Genomic DNA, 15,634 nt, shown 5'->3' with positions numbered 1-15,634 from the left:
TCTGTCATAAAGGCTCCATGAGTCATTCACTTCCTGACCAGCACACTATGGAGACAGCCTCAGGATGCACAAAAGCACAGGAAAGGAGCCCATTGGCCTGGGTGAGCTATGTGTTTTCAGGAAACAGGTTGTTTTTAGTGTAACCACATATACACAACATCTGAGCTAAAAGTCACAAGCTTATGTCGCCTCATTGAGACAATGCTCTGTTCCTAATGACTTCTTAAAATTACGATGAGAAAAATGTAAATTGCATCAGATTTAGCATTTTAATCGTGTGTAAGTGTGCAGCTTAGTGGCATTAAGTATGCTACACTATTGTGTAAATGCCACCACAGTCTATCTCCAGGACTTTTGCATCTTTCCAAACAAAAACTACCAATTAATACCAACATGGTCCTGCACCACACACCCACTTCCCCATACCAACATCTTTCCTTCTCATCTTCACTGACTCCTGTCCTGCCCTCACTTATCCCTGGCAATCTCTTCCCTTAGTCTCTGTGAGCCTGATTATCACCTGTTGTTACACTTCACTAATCATTTAGGTTTTCACATGATTTCTTTAAACACACACACACACACACACACACACACACACACACACACACACACATATGGTTTGAATTCTTGTTTATTTCTTTCAGAGTTTCCAATATATAAATGGAAATGACTGGCCTTTCTCCTCCTATCTGGTAGCTGTAGCTGGAGAAACAGAGGTGCCTAAGGATTGTTCCAATTGAGCAATTAAGTTTGCTTAAGAGAGCTAAATCCAATATAATGCACCAGTTTGCCCCAATCCAGTGCTCCCCACCTGCAGCAGGATGCATTGAGAGGGAGCCACAGTAGCTCCCTCTGCCAGCCAAAGTCTTCTGGAGTACCAAAGGAAGGAGAGCAGGGTGAGCTGTGGCATCCTCGTCTTACTGTTTCACCTCCTGCATCCACAGACCAGCTCCGGGTCTCTGGATGTGGAAAGTAAGTTATTTGCCCAATCACTGTTCCCCGAGGAAAATCTCACAGATACACTCTCTATGCCTAGCCACCCAGCCTGAGGCCAGCATGGATGACCCCATCCCCCACCCGTGTGCCCAGCATGGGAATTACATAAAAACAAAACCCAGGGAGGGGCAGGTTGGGACAGTGACATGTTTGTGGACTGCAGTAAAAAAACAAAAAACCTGTAATCATGCAATCAGGAAGCACAGTGGCCATTTCGAAATGTATGACCAAGCCCCATGCACACCTTCCCTAAGCACCCTCCTCCTGCCCCCACCATGAGCCTTGAATGGCTACTTTCCTATCCTTCTTAGGACAAAGGCCAGATTCTAACAAGACCTTCAGGCTTGCCTGTCTGCCCATCCCTTTGTACCTCCTCAGGTTTGCTTTGAATCCTCCTGTACTGGCTCACAGCGACATCTTTTTCATTCAGCTCTATGATTATATCACTTCCCTTCTATTTGTAGGCTCTTTGCACATTCTAATCCTTATCCATAGAATACACTTCCTGCTCAGCCCTTCATCTAGTTCAACCCCTGAGATTCTTCAGCTTCACAAGCTCAAAGCACAGTCCCTGATTCCCCTCATCTCCCTGTCATTCTCCTCTCTCCTTATCATCACTTCAGTTTTCCTCATGTGACCAGTAAGACAATCACCTCTCCTTGTTTTCAGATTTCCTGTGAACATTAGATAGTTTTTCAGTGACAGTCAGAAAACAGATATCTAGTCCAGCTTTCCAGTGTGCATCCTGTACTGCAAAGATTAGAAAGTTAAAAACCTACAATTCCTAGACTCCCTTGCAGCTATATTTTCCGGATGGCATGGGGATCCTACCAGTCATCTGTCTGCTTGCAAGTATGATGTAGAAGGTTGAGAAGGAGGAGGACTGGTTAAAAGGACTGGTTAAAAATATCCTTTGTGTGCAGCAATAGTCCTGTGGGACTGGAGTCAGGAGTACTGATATCTGGCTTAAAGCCAACCCTTCTGGTTGTAGCTTTCTGACTATGGCAGAGGTAGACAATGTCTCAGCAAGAGCCATTTTTGGGATACAGTTGTGGAAGTCATCCTGGAGATGCAGCCTGATGCCTGTTCCTCTAGCCTTTGCAGACATGCTGTCAGTGCCTACTCCCCTGTATTAACTCCTTTTCTGCCTCCCCTGCTCAGTGTATCTGCACTGAACGCTGTCTGATAGACATGAGAAATTGCTTCTTGAGCTATAGACTGCTTTGGAAATGTGGCTTATGCTCATTAAGGCTTGTGAATTGCCTCCTTATTTAATCCTACAATTCAGAATCACTGAAGCATGAGGGCTTCTGAGTATCAGTTTGCAGTTTGGTTTCCCTTTGATAGACTTGTTTCCCCTTACCTGGCAAATGGGAGCAGTCTGGGGTTTACCATGTGCGGCCTTGGTAGAGAAATTGCTGAAGCTGAACATCTCTTAACTGATCTCCCAGAAGGGCAGAGACATTCCTTTATAAGGCAGAAATCTCAAGTCATACCAAGTGATCGTACACGCCTCTCTCACTTTGACAAATGCATCCTGTATCCTCGATGCTGGCTCATTCTTCAGTCATTCCCAGCTCTGTAGGGACAGGAAGAAAGGAAGCAGGCTTTGGTGTCTACTCACACTTCTCATGGTCCAGGGCTGCCCATTCCTGCCCTGGGGATGATGGCCCCCGCTGAGGCTACTGGGGCGGGTCCCACAGGATGACAGTATGGAGGTCTTGCTTCTTCAGCACATTTTTTCTCCAGTTGTCTAAAGATTCTGGCTCAGCTACAGAGAGCTCAGCTGGAATGCCCTGGGTGTGGCATTCATGAGCTTGAATGGAAAACCTAAAGCTCAGAGGGAGTGTGGGTGAGACCACACTCACATCACCTACAGCAGCCTCAGGCCTCTGGTTATTTCCCAGCCCATTTGACCACTCCTTAGATGCTTGTGGCCATTGCCTGCCAGGATGAAAGAGTCTCTACGAACGGAAGTGTGGGAAGGAAGGGGGAGGAATATTAATCACACAGAGCCTGGGGGTGAAATACAGAGAAGTGCCAAGAGCAAAGAAAGGGGAAAACAAATTGCAGCCAGGCCTGGGGGCACACTCCTGTGATCCCAGCTACTTGGCAAGCTGGAGGAGGAGGACTGTAAGTTCTATGCCTGCCTGGGCTACAGTTCCAGGCTAGCCTGGGCAACTCAATATGATCTCGACTCAAAAAGTTCTAAAGGAAAGGAATGATTGGGGGTACAGCTCAGTGAGAGAGTACTTGCCATGTGTGTGTGTGGGGGGAGGGGGTTGTTGTGGGGGGAAGGGGTCTTAGGAGCCCTGTACTATAAGGAAGAAAAAAATCCATAGCCAGGTTAAGCTGGGATCTGTGTTGGCCTATGTAAAGTGAACTTGTGTCCCTCCTGAGTGGGAAATGTCCCTTTTTAATTCGTGTACATGATGTGACTGGCTGTGGAGGACCAGGTCCAGGATGTCCCTCCTCAGACAAAGCTCAGCCCTGCTGACTTTGGGACAGGGTGGCTGAGTGCAGGAGCCAGCCCACCCCATTTTCATCAGAACCACCCCGGCTAAACTGGTCTAACTCAATGGTCTTATTCAATGAAAGTAAATACACTGAGCTTTAAAAATGAAACCAGGGTCAGGCGGTGGTGGTCTATTCCTTTAATCCTAGCACTCTGGAGTCAGGGGCAGGCCGATTTCTGAGCTGGAGGCCAGCCTGATCTACAAGAGAGTTCTAGGATAGCCAGGGCTTCACAACAAAACCTTGTCTCTGGGGGAGGGGCGGGAATTGGGTCTGGAGAAATTGCTCAATGGTTAAAAGCACCTGCTGCTCTTACACAGGACGCACGTTCTATTCCCAGCACCCGTCTAGTGGCTCACAGCCATCTGTAACTCCAGTTCTAGGGGATTTGGTGCCCTCTTCTGGCCTCTGTGGCCACTGAGCACGCACACGATGCCTGTGCATACAAGCAAGCAAAACATTCATACATATAAAGCAAAAATAAATAAATCTTTAAAAAAATAAAAATAAACAAACAAGCAAACAACAACAGCAAACACCCGGAAAGCCACTGAAGGCTTCGGTCTTCTGGAGTCCCAGTCTGTATGTTGTTTGTTCACCCATCCACTGTAGGATCACGGGAGGTTTCTATGGGGCAAGGGTACAATGCTTGCACTGAGATCTGCTGCAGAGCGTTAGTGCTAAGAGGTCTCCTGGAAAAGACCCTCCCTCCCCCTACACACACTCAGGAGAAAGAGAGTCAGACAAGAAGAACTTGGACCCTTGATGGCACCCTGAAGCGGAGTACAGGCTCTGGGACTCACCAATGCCTTCTAGATGGAAGGGGACAGCAAAGTAAAGAGGAAGAGCTAATCGGGCTTGAAAATGCTGTGAGCGGAATGGAGCAGCGCCTCTCTGCTCTAGACCCATGAGGCAGAGAACAGCCCTGAGGTGAAAGCCAGCCACTCCTCAGCTCAATACAGAGGCCAGCTGGAGGTCAGCTCCTAAAGGCTCCAGAGCTAGAGTCAGGAGGCTGTGTCCAGACCACACACAGGCCGCTCGGAGGAATCTTCAAACGGTGAAGGTGACCTTACGGGAACAAAAGGACCTGCCTCAGCAAGCAAGGCCAGGGTCCGAGAAATAGCATACCAGAGGTTCACACCTCGTGAGAGGCCCCGAGGACTGTGTCCTGGCAAACACAGGCTGCGAACACAGAGCAGGGTGATGTTTCAGATGGAACTATGAGGCTACTGCTTTGGCGGCTTGCCTAGATGTAAGCAGTGTCCTAAGAGGCAGGAGAAGGGCTCTTTCCACCGGGGTGACGAGGGGGGCTGCTCCCAAGACATCGTCTCCGCCTGGGCCTTGCAGGGTGAGCAGAACTGGAAAGGTTCCAGGCAGAGGAAACGGTGTGAGCAGGAAGCAGAGGCAGAAAAACGGAAAGTGAATTAGAAGCCTGGCCAGCAAGACAAGGCTACACAGCGGAGAGGACGATCACAGGCAGATGCCTCTTCCAAAGCCGTCTCAGCTAGACGTCACGACGCCTCCCCCCCCCCCCAGTCCCCTTAACAGCTCCTCTCCCATCCCTTGTAACGCAGAATGAGAATGGTGCCGGTGTCCACGTGCCTCTGACTGCTCGTGGGAAAAGAAAACGTGCTTGAAGCACAGAGGCGATGCCAGACAACGGTTTTCTAAAGCAGCACTAGCTCTTTCTGGGCAGTGGGATCACAGAAGGACCCTCTGCGGCACGCTGCGTCTTTTCAGGAGTCCCTGCAGCCCTGAAGCTCCCTGTGGTCTCCCAAGGTTCACGACACTCAAGAACAAACACTTGTGTCTTAGAAAAGCTAGAAACCCTTTACAGTCGGGGCTCACTGTAAACGACAGGGTCACATATGGACTAGTCAACAGTAATCTCGGTTATTTTTATCATCATACAATGAAGTCAGGAGGTGGAGAAAGACTCAGCGTGACACGAAGCCAGCAAGTGCCTTTCCGCATGTGCTCTGACCTGCCATCCTCATGGGGGGAGGGGGTTGTGCCTCTTTCCATGCCAACCAGTACCAACGAGTGTCTTCAAGAAACCAACTCTTAGAGCGGCGTGTATTCTTGGAAAACTGAGCAGGAGCAAACCGAACACAATCTGTTCATAGAAAGTGGATGGCATCTCTAGGTATACTATGTGGTTTTTGGATGCGAACGTGTGAGCTTGGGGATGTCTCCCATTGGTGTGCACTAAACCTTTCTTCTTGGTGATAAGTGGGCATCCTTTCTTCATGACTTCCTTCTGTGCCTGGCTAATTATTTGTGTGTGTGTGTGTGTGTGTGTGTGTGTGTGTGTGTGTGTGTGTGTGTCTGCCATGTGTGTGTAGGCCCCCTTGGAAGCCAAAAGAGGGTGTCAAATCCCCAGGAACTGGAGTTACAGGCAGATGTCTGGTACCAGATGTCGGCACTGGGAACTGAACTCACGTCCTCTGCAAGAGCATGGAATGCTCTTAAGCACTGCAGACTCCTTAACTGGTTCTTCTGAGGGCCACAGCACCATACCAATGATCTCATTTGACCTCTTTAAAGACCTGGTCTTTAAATACAATCATGTTCTGAAGAACTTCATGTTAGGACTTCAATATACGGAAGGGCACACAAGTCAGTCCACAGAACTGCAAACAGTTTAACCAAGGACGGCACAATCACAGACTGGAATATCAGATAGTTGTTAGAAATAAGGCAGCCAAAGAAAGCCTATTTTAGAAGTTCTGGAATAATCTCCAAGATAAGTACATTATGAATAATGAAGAACTCTATATTAAACAATGAAATACTGTGGCAAGGATGGAATAATACGCTTTCACTTGGCTTACCCATGCACTAGCCAGTATATGGGCCATCTTGGGATTTCCATGGGGTAGGGCAGGAAAGGCCATCTCAGAAAAAAAAGAAAAAGAGGTCTAGAGAAACTAGGGGCTAGAAGTGGAAAAGTGGACGAATTTCCACTGTGATTGCTCATATACATGGGGAATTATTGATTAAATAATACTACACCATAGATATTTGATTTTTTTCGTGGAATATTAAAAATTAAATTGAAGGTGTAGAAAGGTACATGAGCACGTTCAGGTTTGTTGGGTGAAGCTGTAGGTCAATAAGGAGTTTGCTTTGTCCTCCAGCATCTCCCCCACCCCCTGGCTGCTTCTTCACAAATACCTCCTCACAGAAGCTGTCTCCATGGCAGCTGGCCAGTGCTGCCGGGCTCCTTTGTGGCTCTGTTCAGGCTTGTGCTCTCTCTCTCTCTCTCTCTCTCTCTCTCTCTCTCTCTCTCTCTCTCTCTCTCTCTCTCTCTCACACACACACACACACACACACACACAGAACCAGATCCAACTGCAGAAGTGGAATTTTCCAGAATCTTCGCGAACTTTGAGTAGCTGTGGCGCGCTGTCAGGTTATTTCCCACTGCCGAGATGAAGGCAGAGGGGAGGCGGTGAGAGAGAGAATCCATCACTCCAAACGCAGCGAAAATGAAGGCGCTGCAAAGCAAATAGCCGAAAATCTCCCAAGTGTCATTCACGGTTCGAAAAGACTGTTTTTAGACAACATAATAATCCACTACAACATTTATTCCGTCGGCAAGATCGTTTCAGCACAATTTTACCTTTCCATCTTCGGCGGCGTGGGGTGATTTCTTTAGTAGTCATCCTTTGTCTTTCCCAAGTTTGGGGTTAAGATTAATCTAAACGCTGACGTGGGGAGGGAGGGGGATGAGGCTCCAGCTGCCGACAGAAGTGGGGGGGGGCCTCTGGTGCCCTGGGGCTCTCTGGCAGTCTTGTTCTCAGCACGAACCTGTGCAGTTGACTAGGTCCAGTTCCAGGCCTAGCCCACCTCCTCTTCTCTGCCTCCCTTATATTAGGACAGTGGTGCTCAGCCTTCCCAACGCTGCGACCCTTTGATCCAGCTCCTCATGCTGTGGTGACCCCCAACCATAAAATTATTTCCATTGCTACTTCACAATTGTCATTTTTCTACTGTTAGGAGTTGCAGATATCTGTGTTTTCCAACGGTCTTAGGTGACCCCCATGAAAGGGTCTCTTGACACCCCTCCCAAAAGGAGTCAAGACCCACAGATTGAGAAACTCGGCTTTCAAAAAGCTTTGCAACATTGTTTGCAACAGCAACATTGTTCCCTCACTAAGTAAACATCCTTTTGCCTGTTTCACCCGCTACCAGCTAAACTTATTTTGGTATTTGGATGTCAAATCCCCAAGGAATGGCAGGTGAAACGCTTTAGACCGGGTAGGCAAGCCTTAGCACCTGGGTCTGTCATTCATTTGGGGACACTTTTTGCCTTCCCTCCCTTTTCTGCCCACAGTGCACTCACTTGGTATCTTTTTGCAAACTAGAAAAGGGAGCACCCTGTGGCCATCTGGCTTGGAGCGCTTACTGGAGGAAAGTGTCAGGTGCTGAGACAGCCCCGTGCAAGCTGGAGCTCAGAGTCCAGTAAACAGCACTGCCCGATTGCTTTAGCAGCTGCAATCTCAGCCTGGGCCCCTGTGTGGACAAACTGATCAGCCTTCTGGCGCTGTCAGGGTCTCTATCCACCCAGGTCTACACAGCTAGATCCCAAACCGACTATGTGGAGCCTTCACACCACATCTCAGCTTCCTAGGGATGCATCTGTTTTTTGAAAGCAGCCGGGTTTTCCCATTCTTTGCACTAGATTTCGATCAGGCGAGCTTGCCTTATAATTCAAACCTTTCCCCTTAAGAGCTGAGACACAAAAGCCTCAGACTTGTATCTCACGCACACATACGATGCCAGGTCCCTGTCCCAAGTCAGAGTGCAGAAAAGACGCCGAATCCTCGGTCAAAAGAGGAAGCTCCAGGAAGCCACATCTTCATGTCCCTCGCCTTCACGGCACCTCTCCACTGTGCCCACATCTCCACATCTCTTACTATCACACAGCCTCTCCCAGCCACATGCTGTGAGGTCCGCATCCCTTCCCAGCCTAGCTTCACACAGCTTCCTTCTCGCCTTTGTTCTCCGATCTTTGGAGTCTCCTTTGAAAAATTGATTTATATCATTTTTTTTTTAGCATGATTGAAGAACTGACTACCTTTGAGATCTGAGTCATCTGACCTAAAGGTATTTATTCATCCTTTCTGTCAAGTGTGTGTGTGTGTGTGTGTGTGTGTGTATGTGTGTGTGTGTGTGTGTATGTGTGTGTGTGTGTGTGTGTGTGTGTGTGTGTGTGTGTTCACCGTTCAGGCTAAGTCCAGGCAAACACTCCACCATGTCAAAAATCATGGTGAAATAGTTACAGGGTTCATCTCACTGTCAATACCAAACACTTGGTACAAATGAATGAGGCTCTCAAACCCCCGGGCTGGGTTAGAATGAAGACGAGAAGGAGCGCAGGGCCTTTAAAGAAGATAAAATGCTGGAGTGAGTTAGTAAGCTTTGAAAGTAGAATAAGGGGGGAAGGACCTTTCCTTAGTTGCATTTAAAGTAGCATACGAGACCTGGATTCACGTTCATTTCATTATATCATCCTCCTTATATCTGGCCCCAGAGAAGAAGCTCACCCCCCCACCTTGCCATCAAGCTTACTTTCATTTTCCCGGATTCCCATTTTATCTCTATTTGTTTGAAGCGCCAGCTCATGGGTTCGTAGCTTTAGTCATTGGTCCTGGCTAATCTCACGCCAGTTCCAGCCCTCTGATCCGAACTGATTTCAAGTCAGTAGGTCTTCACTGTTACATAACTCTGAACGTGGGGAAGGCCGCTGACCTCTGCCCACATTCCTGCCGTTGTAGCACTTCCTTAGCGGTCTCTTTCTCATGTGAGGCACAAAGTCCACACACACAGCAAGGAGGTGGATCGCTTGCATGCAGGGCTCTGTCGAGGAGTCAGGGCATAGGGCACCCTGGTTGCTGACAACAGAGGCTGCCGGAGTCCAGAGGAGAGGGTGGGCAGGGAGCTGAGCGGAAGAGAAAAGAAAAGCTGTGTGGAGGCCTGGGGTGGAGGTGGACCTGGAGGGTGGTGCTGGAGAGGCAGGCAGAAAGGAGAAAACGACCCTGCTCTGCCTGGTAGATGTTAGCTTCCTTTTCCAGCCCACTAGCCACTTCCCCTCAGAAGTGCCTTTTCCCTTCTTTTAAGATGTCTTTTTTTTGTTTGTTTGTTTGTTTGTTTGTTTGTTTGTTTTTTTCGAGACAGGGTTTCTCTGTGTAGCTTTGCGCCTTTCCTGGAACTCACTCGGTAGTCCAGGCTGGCCTCGAACTCACAGAGATCCACCTGGCTCTGCCTCCCGAGTGCTGGGATTAAAGGCGTGCGCCACCTTTGTATCTATTACTTAATTTAAAAAGAGGAAATATGAGAAATACAGCAGGATTTGGCTGAATGAAAATCAACAAGGGACTCTTGAATCATTTATTTGTGTTTGTTTGTTTGTTTATTTTGGTTTTTGAGACAGGGTTCTTCTGTGTGTAGCCCTAGCTGTCTTGACCTGTCTCTGCCTCCCGAGTGCTGGGATTAAAGGCATGCGCCACACGGCCCGGCACTTAAATCCTGGATCTTAAGTATAGCTTCTTTTCCTCCGGGGATCACAGTCAAGCACCTCTCATGCTGCGAGCCTCTCACACTGAGTTCTGAGCAAAGACTGTGAGCAGAAGTAGAGTTTTCCCAAAGCAGTGTGGTCAGAACACACTTCCCATGTGCTGTTCCTTTCCTCCTTCTCATCCTCCTGATGAATGAAGTCCACTCTGAGGCTGAAGAGTTTCGGGTCATTTTTCACGGCAATTGACCTGAGACTAAAACAATATCTATCCCATCTCTTTGAATGTGTATGGGTGTTTTCCCTGCATGTATGCCTGTGTCCCACATGTGTGCCTGGTGAGGCCAGAAGAGGTCATCAGATCCCCTGGTGGTGATCCACCATGTGGGTGCTGGGAATTGAACCCAGGCCCTCTGGAAGAGCAGGCCGTTTTCTAAACTGCGGAGTCGTCTCTCTAGCCCCTATCTCTACCATCTCAGGAACAAACACAGAGTGGGGAATGGGACAGAAAATAAAAAAGTCGAGTGCTTCATCTCAAGTTATTTTGTTTTACAAGGATATCAAACAAGACCTAAGACGAGCCTGGCAAATCCTTGTAATCTTAGCACTTAGGAGGTAGAGACAGAAGAATCAGGAGTTTTAGGCCAATCTCAGCTAAATAGAGCATGCAATCTATCCTGGGCTACATGAGATCTTGTCTCTAAAACAAGGCCTAAAGTCACCTGAAGGACAAAGCTTCCAGCTTTGGCATAGACTAGAAATCTTTCCCATTGTAAGAATTATTCAGACCAGCTCAGCTTAGGTCATGAGCCCACCTAGGAACCAATCAGAAAGGCCAGGAAATATGATGATGGCCCTGGTTATCTCTGGGAGGAGTAGAACATTTCATTCCAACACCAGGACACCAGGAGTGAAACAGCTCTTCACAAAGTGTACAGTTCCCCACGAAGAAATCAGAGTACCACTCTTCTTTTTAATTTATTTATTCTGGTTTTATGTGCGTTGGTGTTTTACCTACATGGATATCTGTATGGGGGTGTTGGGTCCCCTGAAGCTGGAGTTACAGAAAATTGTGAGCTATAGTGTGGGTGTTGGGAATTGAACCCAGGTCCTCTGGGAGAGCAGTCAGTGCTCTTAACCACTGAGCCATCTCCCCAGCCTCCAGAGTACCACTCCAAAGGAGGGGAAATGGATGTGGGATCCACACTCAGGAAAAGGGTTTTACTTTAGGTGCAGGGCAAGCTGAACTCTTCGCTGGGACTCTGGAAATGGATTGAAACGGGCTGAGCAAGAGGCAGTGAGGGCTGTCACTCATAAAAGAATTGCATCACGCACCAGAGACAGCAAGCTAATTAGGAAATCTGCCATGATACCTTTTTGCTGCCTCCGTAAATTCTTCCCTAGTAGACCAAAGCTCCTCTTTCAGTGCTCTCCTACCCAGTATTTCCCTGCTCTAGCCCTTCTCCAGCATCTTCAGCCAGAGCAGTGGGTCTCAACCTCCCTCAAGCTGTGGCTCTTTAATCCAGTTCCTCATGCTGTGTTGACCCCCAACCATCAAATTTTTTTGTTGCTACTTCATAATTATAATTTTGCTTCTGTTATGAATTGTAATATAAATATCTGGGTTTTTCTGATGGTTTTAGATGACCCTGTAAAGGGTCGTTTGTCCCCAAAGGGGTCATGACCCACAGGTTGAGAACTGCTGAGTTAGACTCTAGACCAGACCCCAAACATCTTCATTTACCATGGCTTTATGTCCTGAGATGAAGTCATGCAAATCTTCCAATTTTATTCTTCTACTCAATATTGTATAGATTATTCTAAATTCTCTGGATGCCAATATCAATTTTAGAACCAACTTGTCAGTTTCTACTAAAATTTTGTTTTGAGGAAAAATACCATCTTTAGAAAATTTTTTATATGTTGCACAAATCCAAAGGTCCTGAGTTCAATTCCCAGCACCCACATGGTGGCTCACAACCATCTGTAATGTGATCTGGCACCCTCTTCTGTAGGGTATAATAAATAAATAAGTCTGAAAAAGAAAAAATAATAATAATAAAAAAAAAACCACACCAGGCGATGGTGGCGCACGCCTTTAATCCCAGCACTCGGGAGGCAGAGGCAGGTGGATCTCTGTGAGTTCGAGGCCAGCCTGGTCTACAGAGCAAGATCCAGGAAAGGCGCAAAGCTACACAGAGAAACACTGTCTCGAAAAACAAAACAAAAACAACAACAACAAAAATCCTAATTGGTCTTATAATAAAAACCCGGAGCCAGATATCAGGATAAAAGCTGAAAGATCAGAGAAGCTGAGCAAGTCACCACCCCTTTTACCTTACCAACTCCTCAGTCTGAAAGAGTGTGAATTTCTGTCTCCTCCCACCTTATATTCCTTACTCTGCCCAGCCATATCACTTCCTGTTCCAACCTTCCTAGTGCTGGGATTAAAGGTATATGATCACAAGTGCTGGAATTAAAGGTGTGTGCCACCACTGCCTGGCTCTGTTTCTCTTTTAGACTGGATTAATCTCATGTAGCCAATGTGGCTTTGAACTCAGAGGAATCCAGACAGATTTCTACCTGTGCCTCCCGAGTGCTAGGATTGACCTCTATGGCTAACTCTGTAGCCAGCTCTGCCACCTGATCTTCAGGCAAACTTTTTATCCTAGATTACAAACAATATATCACCTAATTTATATTTTATGCGTATGAGTGTTTTACCTGTGATATATATAAATATATATGTGTGTGTGTGTGTGTGTGTGTGTGTGTGTGTGTGTGTGTGTGTGTACCACTTGCATGTGTGGTATCCACAAAGTTCAAGAGAGGAAGGTGTTAGACCCCTAGAACTGGAATTACAGATGTGAGTCACCATGTTGGGCCTCTGCAAGAACAAGTGCTCTTAATTACTGACCGTTCTATCTCTGAGAAATAATGTCTTATGAAATCAAGTTTCTTCAGCCCATGAGCATAGAATGCAATTAAGTCCTAAAGTTTCTCTCAGCAGTATTTTGTAGTTTTCAATGTTTGGGTCAAATGTGTGATTTACTAAATTTAACTCTGTATATCTGTCTTAGTCAGGGTTTTTATTGCTGTACGGCAACTCTTTTTTTTTTTTAATTGTATTTATTTATTTGTTATGTATACAGTGTTCTGCCTGCATGTATGCCTGAACGTCATAAGAGGGCACCAGATTTCATTATAGATGGTTGTGAGCCACCATGTGGTTGCTGGGAATTGAACTCAGGACCTCTGAAGGAACAGTCCATGCTCTCAACCTCTGAGCCATCTCTCCAGCCCAGCCATGGCAACTCTTGTTGCTGGAGGGCTTCTCTCCAGATCCCACCAAGCCCTGCAGTCCCACAATCCACATATAAAATAATCACTCAGATGCTTATATCACTTATAAACTGTATGGCCATGGCAGGCTTCTTGCTAACTGTTCTTATAACTTAAATTAACCCATTTTTATAAATCTATACCTTGCCATGTGGCTGGTGGCTTACCGGCATCTTTACATGCTGCTTGTCCTGGCGGTGGCTGCAGTGTCTCCCCCTTTCTTCCTGTTTCCCCAGTTCTCCTCTCTCCTTGTCCCGCCTATACTTCCTGTCCCACAAAGGTTTCCTAGTGAGATCTGAGCTTGCCATACCCAGTGGGGCTGCATTAGAGGATTTCTTGACCGTTGCATGGTTTCCAGATGATGGGAAGGGTCTACACTTGACTGAGCTAGGGGTAGATCTTTCACTCCACTCCTTGGTATTCCTATAAATGGCCCTTTAGAAGAGACAGAAGAGGCCAGTAGATAATGATCCAGGCCCTCCCGAGGCTATCCTGTGTTCCTGTCTGTTTCTCTCACCTCTATCCATCTGTCTAAATATTCCTCACTCCTTCCTCCTCAGAGTACCCTGGAGAAAAAGTGAGAGGGGTCCTCTCACAGAGAAATGGGTAGGCTTCCCCACAGATGGTGCCTAAACAGGGACCAGGGACTTGGTGAAAGGGGGCTTGGGGATCCCGTAGGAAGCAGTTGGGCATGTCCAGTTTTGTAGTATAATGAAGATGGGGGTATTCTGTTTCCTGGAGTGTAGATAAAGTAAGGCAGCTGAAAGAAATGCCAAAGTTAAAAATGAGGCTGCAGCAAATATCTCTCTATCCAGGTTTCTCTCTCTCTCTCTCTCTTAATTTCTATCTACAAAAATTTAGAAAAAAAATTAAGGTAGAATACAGGAATATAGTGTAAGAAAAAACAGGATAAGGTAGAATATAGGAATATTACATAATAAAAAATTTAGAATAAGAAAAGCAACAAGACAGAGGAGCTATGTTCTTGGTTTTCCAACTATGGGACTATGAACACAAACTCCTGGGGAAGAATCTGAGTCGTGAAAAAAACACCTTGAGGAAAATAGGCAAAAAAAAAAAAAAAAAAAAAAAAATTCCTGTGGAAGCTTTTGGCCTGTGCATAGATTAGCTTTAAGCCCTGAGCGGCAAGGGAAAATATTTTTCCCTGAGGCAGACAAGGGAGGAATTGAAAGACTTAAAAAACTTAGTAATCTTTCTCTCAAAAACTGAAAGCTTTTCGGGTCTTTCCTTCTCAGATTTCTTTTCTCCCTATAAGGGCAAAATTAGATTCACTTGGAAATAACATCTATCAGAATGGGAAAATCACCTGTAATTGCCCTAGAAAAAAACAAAAAACCTCTTGAAACATGGCAAATCCTCTCTCCTAGTCCTGTCTCCCCTTCAAGCAAATATTAGAAAAACAGAATCCCGTGAAGCACAGCCTATGCCTGAGAGAATACAGGCAGAAAGCTGAACAGGGGCAGTTTCGCCCCAGGGTGGAGCCACAGCAAAGGTGGTGTAGGACCCAGGGAAGGGCTGCTGGTGTCGAGGAAGTAGTGGAGGCTTTGGTATCCTCCCTGCAATGAAAAAGACAGGATCTGATTTCCTAGCAGTAGCTGCAATACAGGAAAAGCTAAGGCAAAACTGGGCTGTACAGAACCAGGGACACAAGTCCCTACCCCCAGAACAGGAAAGCAGTTAGCAGAGGAACTGAGCTGTGGCTGAAGCATCAGCAACTCTGCATCTTGGGGGAGGGGACAAGAGGGGACAAGTAGAAGGATCTATCGTGGGAAAAATCTCACTGAAAAGGCTGAAGTGACTTTTATTTCAAGCACTTTCATTTTCTTTCACTGACCCGGTAAGGCAGGAGAGCAACCAAGCACCCATCCATGAGTGCTTGCGGGCAGACGCAGCCCACTCTGGGAACAATGTCAGGTGAAGGAAATACATCTGCCTATGCCAGCTCAGGGAGAACAGAAATCTCCTGTGGCAAAAAAGCAAAATTTTGGTTTCAGTACAAACACAGATCATGTAGACAGGAACCAGGAGTGCAGCCGCCGCCATCGGTTGCAGCTGGACCTGAAAAGCAGCTAGGGGAATGTAGTTCATAAAATCGGGGCAGCATAGGCAAGCAGGCCCCAAGAAAAGGCAGACTGGGACAAAAACTTTCAAACGCTGCCCAAAAAACTCTGCTTTTTCAGCTCAAAATATTGCTTTTTTCCCAAGCGCTGCTAGAAAACTTAGCTTTACTTTCCAAAA

General features: G+C 46.7%; 1 long non-coding RNA gene across 2 annotated transcripts in view; it reads right to left on the bottom strand.

Annotated features, from left to right (window-relative positions):
* Positions 1-15,634, bottom strand: part of LOC107399624 (uncharacterized) — a 57,607-nt gene that overhangs the window by 8,631 nt on the left and 33,342 nt on the right. For both annotated transcript variants that reach the window (XR_013050511.1, XR_013050510.1), the window contains exon 2: positions 2,363-2,578. This is a non-coding gene — a long non-coding RNA (uncharacterized LOC107399624). The remainder of the gene's footprint in view (positions 1-2,362; positions 2,579-15,634) is intronic.

The sequence above is a fragment of the Peromyscus maniculatus genome, chromosome 4 (assembly GCF_049852395.1).
Source record: "Peromyscus maniculatus bairdii isolate BWxNUB_F1_BW_parent chromosome 4, HU_Pman_BW_mat_3.1, whole genome shotgun sequence".
Lineage (NCBI taxonomy): Eukaryota > Metazoa > Chordata > Mammalia > Rodentia > Cricetidae > Peromyscus > Peromyscus maniculatus.
This window is presented reverse-complemented; position numbering and strand designations above follow the sequence as displayed.